The sequence below is a fragment of the Hyaena hyaena genome, unplaced genomic scaffold, assembly GCF_003009895.1.
Source record: "Hyaena hyaena isolate Hyena2069 unplaced genomic scaffold, ASM300989v1 scaffold_348, whole genome shotgun sequence".
NCBI lineage: Eukaryota > Metazoa > Chordata > Mammalia > Carnivora > Hyaenidae > Hyaena > Hyaena hyaena.
In genome coordinates, this window is record NW_024080981.1 from 328,822 (window position 1) to 337,746 (window position 8,925).

The 8,925-nt window shown below is 38.7% G+C and overlaps 1 pseudogene; it reads left to right on the top strand.

Annotated features, from left to right (window-relative positions):
- Nucleotides 1-468: 468 nt before the first annotated feature.
- Nucleotides 469-7,840, top strand: LOC120243646 (annotated as a pseudogene).
- The last annotated feature ends 1,085 nt before the right edge of the window (nucleotides 7,841-8,925 follow it).

An 8,925-nucleotide genomic window follows, 5' to 3' on the forward strand; every position in this document is an offset into this window, starting at 1 on the left:
AGTGCCTTCTAACTTCCCTGGCTTGACCTGGTCTCACACAGTGTTCTGAGCAATGTAAGTGTTAGAAAAAAGTTTCTTTGATTAATGAGACATATTCCATGGAACTTCAGTCTGCCTTGTTCCCACCAAAGCAGAATTGACTGTAGCCAAAAGGAGTGGTTGGCCCTGTCTTCTTTCAGCTCAGAAAAGCAACTCCCTATATAGGTCTCACCAGGGCCTCAACAAGCTCTGCCTCAGCCAGACAGATAGTTTTCTGCTAGAGAGTGGAGGGCCATGATCACTCTGGGAAAAGCCTACTGATTCTTATGCTCCTCGCTCTCCCTTAAATGTTTTTCTCCGCATTTGTGGCTTCTCTTCTATTGTTCCCCCCAGCCTGCCTCAAGGTCCTTTCTGAACTCTGGTATTCTTATGTTAATTTTAATGCAAATACGGCCCAGCTAGCCTTTGACTTTTGACAATTTTCCAACCATGGCCGCCCTGTCTGCTACTCTCACCCTTCTCCTGAAAATGCACACAAGCAGGCGAATCCCTGCTGTTATGCAGAGGTAGGTTTATACAGTGCCTTTGAACACAAATTCTTCCATCATGTTAGTATTGGGGAGCTATTCTGTCTGCATAGATCAGCCCTTTGAAAACCTGATAATGACTAATCTGCCAAGAGGCTATCAATGTTGAAATATTCATAGCTTTGTTCAGAAAAGTCAGATTTGCTGGTTTTAGTCAATTAGAGAATAATTTGTTGTATTTCTTCCTTCTGTGACCTCAAAGGCCATATGTGGTTTATTAGCAAGGGGCCAGTCTCCAAGGCAAAACCGGGCACACCAATATTTCCCCGAAAGGCAGAAATGGGACAAATGAACTATCTGATATTCTGTGTTAGAACTTTCACCGGGATTCGTTCTCCACATATCTCCATCACAAAGACAGTAAAGTAGGCTCCAGGTCCATCAAACACACTGGGAATCACCAGTATTTTACAAATGTGAAATTGTATAGGCAGACTTTGAGATTACTATTTCCTTTCTAGAATTATCTTACAATTTAGTACAGTCACCAGGTAGTATCAGAGGCTTGGTCATGTCCTTCTGGTAAAAACATCTAGACTCTTTTTGAGAATGTCTACCTGAACAGATTTAATAAGATTTACTACTTAATTTTAACCTAATAGGGGACCACTTCATTAATACAGCTGTGCATCAAGATAAACTAGAATGACTAAATGGGATACATAATTAAAGCAAACTTTAGAGAAATACAAGTCCCTAGGAACTTTAAAGAAATTTACTTGCTAACCCCTAAAATGATCAATCTAGTACTTTACTCCTCTTTTCCTTGCTTTAATCTGCTGGTTTCAATGTCAGTTTTATACTGAGCTTCCTTCAAATTTTTGACTGCCTGTTATCTTAAGCAAAGAATCTATGGAAGAAGAATGACTTGGCCATCTCTCCCTTGACACCACCCTCCCCCACCATGAGATGTGATATTGAAGAAATCATTCTTGTAGCTCTTCCTAATAACCCTCTACTGAGGTCATTAATTAGAGATGCCATTTTCTTCTCATCATAGGATTTCTGTGTTTGTTTCTAAGGAATCTGAGAGAATCCAAAAGGGGATGGCCATGTATGGGCTGCTTCCCAACATGAAACCCTGTGATTGCCTTTTCTCCAATCAGGAGGGATTAACTGTTCCTTCTCCAAACCTGAGTTCCTTGCCCTTTAAAGCCAGAGTGTATGGTATTCATAAAATATGTTGGTGCCTTATGTATATGGGGCTACCAAAATATATGATGGTCCCTTAGAAGTCACCACTCCTCAAACTGTTTTCTCTTATGATTTGGACTTGGGAAACTGAATTATGCCAGAATGGAATGTTTAAGAGAATATTCCAAGAGCATAAGCAGATTTATAAATAAGCATACATAATTTTTTTTTTTGTTTTTCCATATGTGCTGTGAAATCAGACTAACCATCAGAGTCCTCCACTGTAACTCTGCTCGAGACTCCTTGGAAATGCCCAATTGTAATTTTTTTCCTATGGAGTGGGAATAGAGATTCTGGGATTTGAGGGTTGTTTGGTCTGCAACTCCTGAAATGGGAAATACTTATTTAAGTCTGGTTGGGGGATAGGCATCTATTTTTTTGTTTGTTTGTTTAGATCAAAAACTGGAAAGTAATCTTTGGAGGCAGGAAGGTGCAGATCCAAGGAAAGGAGAAGCTCTGAGAAATAGAAAAAGTGTGATGAGATTTCCCCACCCCAGAACAATAAAAGAATCCCGAAGCATGGGATTCTGGGCACTACAATACAGAAGTTGGGGAAGGAGTGGAGATGAAGACAGAGACAAAAGGTGTTACAAGAGACCCCTGGAAGATCCCAGAACATTTTCCAGAAGTCCCTAGTACAAACAGGCTGTGACTTCTTTAGGGAAGGAGAAATGAAAATGAGAGCCAGGAAGACTTTCAGACCACTGCCCAAATTAAGGAGAGAAACCCAAAGGAGCAAGAAGAGGGGAGTAGAAGCAGACTGTGGCCTTAAAATAGCAGGGAGGAAGTAAAGGGAGTGCTAGGAATAATCCCAGGTTCTAAGACACACTTGAGGGTTTCAAACAACTCAGACATCCCTTTTAGCCCTTTGTCACTCCCTAACTGTCAGTAGACTAATCTGAGATGCCGTGAGTCCTTGTAATCTCACCTGGCATTATGACTGTAAGCAGTCTAGGAATCTTGGCTTCAGTCAGAGCCTCTGCCCACTTTGGATTGGCATGGGTTCTCCAACAAGGCCTATCTGTACCACTCTTCACCAGCCAGCCTCTTTCTGGCCAGAGGTCAATACCAAGAAACTTAGATCTCCAGCCCAGACCCAGAGAAGCGTCTATCCCAACTCAGTGGTCTGTCTCCTCCTAACTTCGCTGTTTATGATTCTTCTCCTGCCTCAGCCATTCATCTAGCTTCTGGCCTCAGCTGACCTGCTCTGAGGAGCCTTGGAAGTGGGGCCTTCTCTAGAACAAATGACCAGCAGTGTTTGGAGGGACTCTGGATAACCAGAATATTGGCATTTGCCAGCACTCCTTTTCCTTACTGCTTTTCCTTACTACTACCCGCCTGGCCACATCTGTGCAGTAGCTGCCTGATCCCAGAAACTGAGTCTCATTTATGGCCTGTAGCTTGGCTCTGGCTCTGTTTGCTCTGTGACTCATAGGACTGACAACTGGCTGGACCCCTTCACTGATTACTTGAAGCAGTTGGCTTCAAGTCCCTAAACTTCTTAACCCAGATTTCAGTGTGCAGATCTCTACCTCAATCCAGATGTCAGTGTGCAGATCTCTACCTCAGCTTTGTATGTTCTTCCCATTTTCCAGTTAGCCTATGTAGCAGTGACACTGGAGAGGCCTAGAGAAGACTATGCTTCCTTCTCTGTGTGGGGATTAAAGGGTTACAGCAAAGCAAATTATCCAAGTCCTTGGCTGGCAGCACCAAGGTCTGACAAGAGATAATAAATGAAACTAGAAGGCAAGACAACTCTGTCTAAAGATTCATCAGAAATATCTGACTGTGCTGGGATTGTTCCAGGAGTACTCAAATATCCAGAGGTTATAGCCAGCAAGACAAGTCAAGAGGCACCTGTCCATAAATGGAATTATTATGTATAGGGGTTGGGATTAAAGACAATGAAGGACATCCAAGTGCTGTATTTTTGCTGGCTCAGGTGCTCATATGATTAATCAGAATCTTCATACCATCTCCCAAATCCCTAGCTTACCTAGAAATCAATGTTCTAGATCAAGACTGTCCCATAGTGGCTACCATACTAGACAGTGCAGGTATAGAACATTACCCTTTTTCCCAAAAGAATTTTTGGAATAAGGATGAATAAAGAATGTACAAATGACTAGTGAACAGCTCACCATCCAATGGGGCTAGGCCAGAATGCAGGGGTTGGTGTCACATCATCAGGAAAGAGAGAAGAACCCTTGTGTTTTGTTATTCCCAGACTAGCTCTCTGCTCAGTGTGGAGCTTTTTGGGACTGGTGGTCCTATCTTGCCTTGCTATATCTCTGCCTCATTAACCATTTCAATTCTACCTATATGACAAAAACTATAACATTCTACTGTCATTTAAGAAGATTTAAACAAATGAAGAAAAAGAGCTTATTCCTAGATGTGAAACTTTATTATCCTCATTACCAAAGAAATGTCAGTTCTCTGCAAATCAATCTACAGATTTAACATAATCCCAATGGGATATTTGGGAACCTAGACAGGATAATTCTAAAGCTGATCTGGGATAAAAAAACAATTGATATAGCTAAAAATATATTTTACAAACAAATAAGGGGACATTGGCTCTAAAAGATAATAAAATATATTTTGAAGTCACAATAATTACAAGATGTGAAATAAAAGATTAGTGTACAAAATAGATCTAAAAGCAGACTCAAATATGTATGTAACATATAATAAAGGAAGCATCTCAAATAAGTATAAAAATATGTTGAGATAAATGGATAGGTATTTGGAAGGGGTGGAATTAACTTAGATCCTGTCATATAGAAGACAGAAAGAAGAAAAGAAAGAAAGAAAGAAAGAAAGAAAGAAAGAAAGAAAGAAAGAAAGAAAGAAAGAAAGAAAGAAAGAAAGAAAGAAAGAAAAAGAGAAAGAAAGAAAAAGAGAAAGAAAGAAAAAGAGAAAAAGAAAAAGAGAAAGGGAAGGAAGGAAGAGCAGGCCACAATCTAATACTAGTTTCTTTTACAATGTCATTTGGAGAAAGCATAAATTTGAATCTGAACAACAATGTACTCTTTTGTGTCTAGATTATTTCACTCAGCAAGATCCTTTTGGGATTCATCCATGCTGTGGCATGCATTGGTAATTCTTTTTTATTGCCAATCAGCACTTTATTGGAAGAATATGTCATAGTTTCTTTATCCCATTTGTGTATGCAGCTTGTGCATATAAGTCTATCCAGTTTATCGTTGACCTGTTGATGGATATCCGGGTTATTTCTACTTTTAGGCTATTATTTATAAAGCTGCTATGAACATTCTTGTATGATTCTTTTTGTAGAAATGTATTTTCAGGGGTCTTGAGTAAATACCTTGGAGCTGAATGATTAGGTTATAGGGTAAGTAGATGCTGAGTTTTATAAAAAACTACCAGACCCTTTCCCAAAGTGATTATATCATTTTACATTCTTACCAAGAATGATAACAGTTACACTTTCTCCACATCCTCATCCATATCTAGCATTATCAATCTTTTCATTTCTAACTATTCTGCTGAGTGTGTAGTCATATCTCATGGTGATTTTCATTTTCATTTCCAAGATGACTAATAATTCAAGCAATTTTTCATGTGCTTATTGGACATTTGTATATTTTTTGTAAAGTGTTAAAAAATTTTTGCCCATTTTTGGTTGTCTTTTTATTGAGTTGTAGAAGTTCTTTACATATTCTGAATGCCAGTCACTTATCAAATATATTTTTAAAAATAATTTCTCCCAGTACATATTTTGTTAGCAGTGTCACTTGATAAGCAGAAAACGTTTTTTAAAAATTATGAAATGTAACTTATCAGTTTTCTCTCATTGCTTTTGTTTTTTGGATCCTGGCTAAGAAACTGCCTATCTCCAAGTAGCAAAAACCCTTAAAAGGTTTATGGCATTTCACTTTATGTGTGGGTCCCTGACCTGCACCAAATTATTTTGTGTGTGTGGTGTCAGGCTAGGTTCAAATTTAATTTATTCATATGAATGGACCTTCATTTAATGTCACTTTCTGAAAATATTTTTCCTTTTTTATTAGGTTGCTTTGGCACCTTTGTCAAAAATAAAATGACTGTAAGGGCCCCTGGGTGGCTTAGTCGGTTAAGCGTCCGAATTTCGCTTAGGTCATGATCTCGCGGTTCGTGGGTTCGAGCCCCGCGTCGGGCTCTGTGCTGACTGCCAGCTCAGAGCCTGGAGCCTGTTTCAGTCTGTGACTCCCTCTCTCTCTGACCCTCCCTGCTCACTCTCTCTCTCGCTCTCTCTCTCCTAGAAATAAATAAAAATATTTAAAAAAATAAAATAAAAAAATAAAATGACTGTATAAATGTGGATCTATTCTGAGGTCTTATTCTGTCACGTTGATGTATTGGCCAATACTTATGCCAGTAACACACTATCTTGATTAATATAGCTTTAGAGAAAGGCTTGAAGTTAAGTAAATGTTAGTCCTCCAACTCTGCTTATATTTTTCAATATTGCTTCAGGTTTTCTAGGTCCTTTGCATTCCCATATAAATTCTAGAACCATCTTGTCAGTTTCTACCAATATGAAATATAGATTGAACTGGAAGCAGGGATACCATTTGGGATGCTCTTGTGGTGGTCCATAGATAAGAAATATGTGATTGAGGAGTACCTGGGTGTCTCAGTTGATTATGATTTCATCTCAGGTCATGTTCTCAAGATTCTAGAGCTCAAACCCTGCATTGGGCTCTGCGCTGAGAGTACAGAGCCTGCCTGAGATTCCCTTCTCCCTCTCTCTCTGCCTCACCCCCACTCATGCATGTGCCCCTCTCTCTCTCTCTCTCAATAAATAAGTAAACTTAAAAAAAAAAGAAATATGTGATTGAACCAATGCACTACTAAGTGGAAATTAGGAAATGCATTCTAGAAAATATCAGGATTTAATGATTGGATGTGAAGGTTGAAAAACACGATGAAGACTTAGACTACTTTTATATTTCTCCTGGATGACCAAGATAATGATATTTCCCTGAATCATAAAGCCTCTTTCATCTAGAAAGTATTTATTAAAGCCACATTATGTAACAGAGCATGTGCTTTGCACTGGGAACATAACAGAAGCAAAAGTATACATGGTCCCTACCTTATAAGAACATCTTGTGAATGAGCAAGATATTCATTAAATAATCAAACAGATGTAAAATTGAACTAACAAAAGTGTGCTATAGCAAGCACACGTAGCACCTAGATCTTGGCTTCTAATACCTGTCTCCAATAAAAGGAAACAAGGGCTTCTTGGAAAAACGGCTGCTTCTAGGACTGTAGTCAGGAAATATATAAGATAAACCAAGTATCTTGTAACACCAGAAAGTAAAGAAGTGCCAAATACATTAGCTTCAGGTGTACAACATAGTGATTTAGCAAGTCCATATGTTACACCATGTTCACCACAAGTGTAGCTACCATCTGTCATCACACAACACTGTTACAATGTCATTGGGTATATTCTCTATGCTGTGCCTCTTATTCCTGTCACTTACTCATTTCATAGCTAGTAGCTGGTATGTCTCATTTCTCTTCACCCACTTTGCCTATCCCCTAAACCCCCTTTCCTCTGGCAACCATCAGTCTGTGTGTCAGCTGTACTCAAATAAAAAAAATTAATTAATTAATTTTTTAAAAATGCTAATTGCTATACTGGGAAGCTGAGCTGTGTGCTCTGCAAGCTCTGTCTGCTGTTTTTTGGATCCACTTTCATCATTCCTTACCATCCTTATCAGACCTCAGCCCACCAAAATTGAGAAACAGATTAAGAGCAAGTATACTTTTCAGGAACTCTTGAACAGCGAAGGACATAAACTTGTAGTAGTTGACTTCCTAGCCATATAATGTGGATCTGCCTTGCAAAAGGATCAAGCCTTTCTTTCATTTCCTCTCTGAGAAGTATTCCAACATGGCATTCCTTGAAGTAGACATTGGAAGACTGTCGGGATGTTGCTTCATAGTGTGAAGCCAAATGCATGCCAACCTTCCAGGTTTTTGAAAACGGATAAAAGGTGGGTGAATTTTCTGGAGCTAATAAAGAAAAAACTGAAGCCACCATTAATGAATTAATGTAATTATGTTTTCTGAAAACATAACCAGCCATTGGCTATTTAAAACTTGCAATTTTTTATTTACGAAATGGAAAGATCAAATATGAAGACTATATACGCAACTGCCATCTGATTATAAGTGACAATAAAATATCAATTCTGCCCTTTAAAGAAAAAGAATTGCTAAAAGTGAAACAAAGCAAAAACTCACTGTAGTGGAGTGTGTCAAAATGACACAGGAGCCAACTGAAAGATTTTTCAATGGCCAAAGCTGGAATAATTTAAGCAACAAAATAATTAAAGTAATATTAAAATATAACCCAAAGTATAAATTAAATATTCATGAATCCATAGTGGTATAAAAATGATTGAATAAGTTGATAAATGGAGAAGAGACAGCTTCTCATGCAGATACCTTAAAGGAAGGAAAGCATAATACTTACTCCTTAAGTGAGGGCTGCACATACTGACTTCTTTACAAAGAGGACAGTATGGAAAATAAGGGGAGAACAATCATTTTACAGTGTAGGAACCAAATAAACACTACTTTAGCCAGATGACCAAGGTCAACATCAACTATCATAAATCATGTATCTCATGTGTAGCCTTGATATGATGTGATAAAATGTCATTTTACCTCTGTGATTTTGCTCCCAAAAATCATAATTCCAGTCTACTCATGAGAAAAACATCAGACAAATCCCAAAAGAAGGGCATTCTACAAAACACAGAACGAGTCCTTCTCAAAACTGTCAAAGTCACCAAAAACAAAGAAAGTCTAAGAAATTGTCTCAGTCAGGAAAGCCCTATGGAGACATATATTTAGACAACTAAATATAGTTTGGTATTGCTGGGTCATAGGGGAGTTCTATTGTTTTTTTTTTTTAAATGGTTTATTGTCAAGTTGGTTTCTATATAACACCCCGTGCTCATCCCCACAAGTGCCCTTCTCCATGCCATCACCCCCGTTCCCCTCCCCCCCGCCCCATCTGCCCTAGTTTGTTCTCAGCATTCAAGAGTCTCTCATGGTTTGACTCCCTCCCTCTCCCCCACTATTTCTCCCCTTCTTTTCCCCCATGGTCCTCTTTAAGTTTCTCCTGTTTCACATA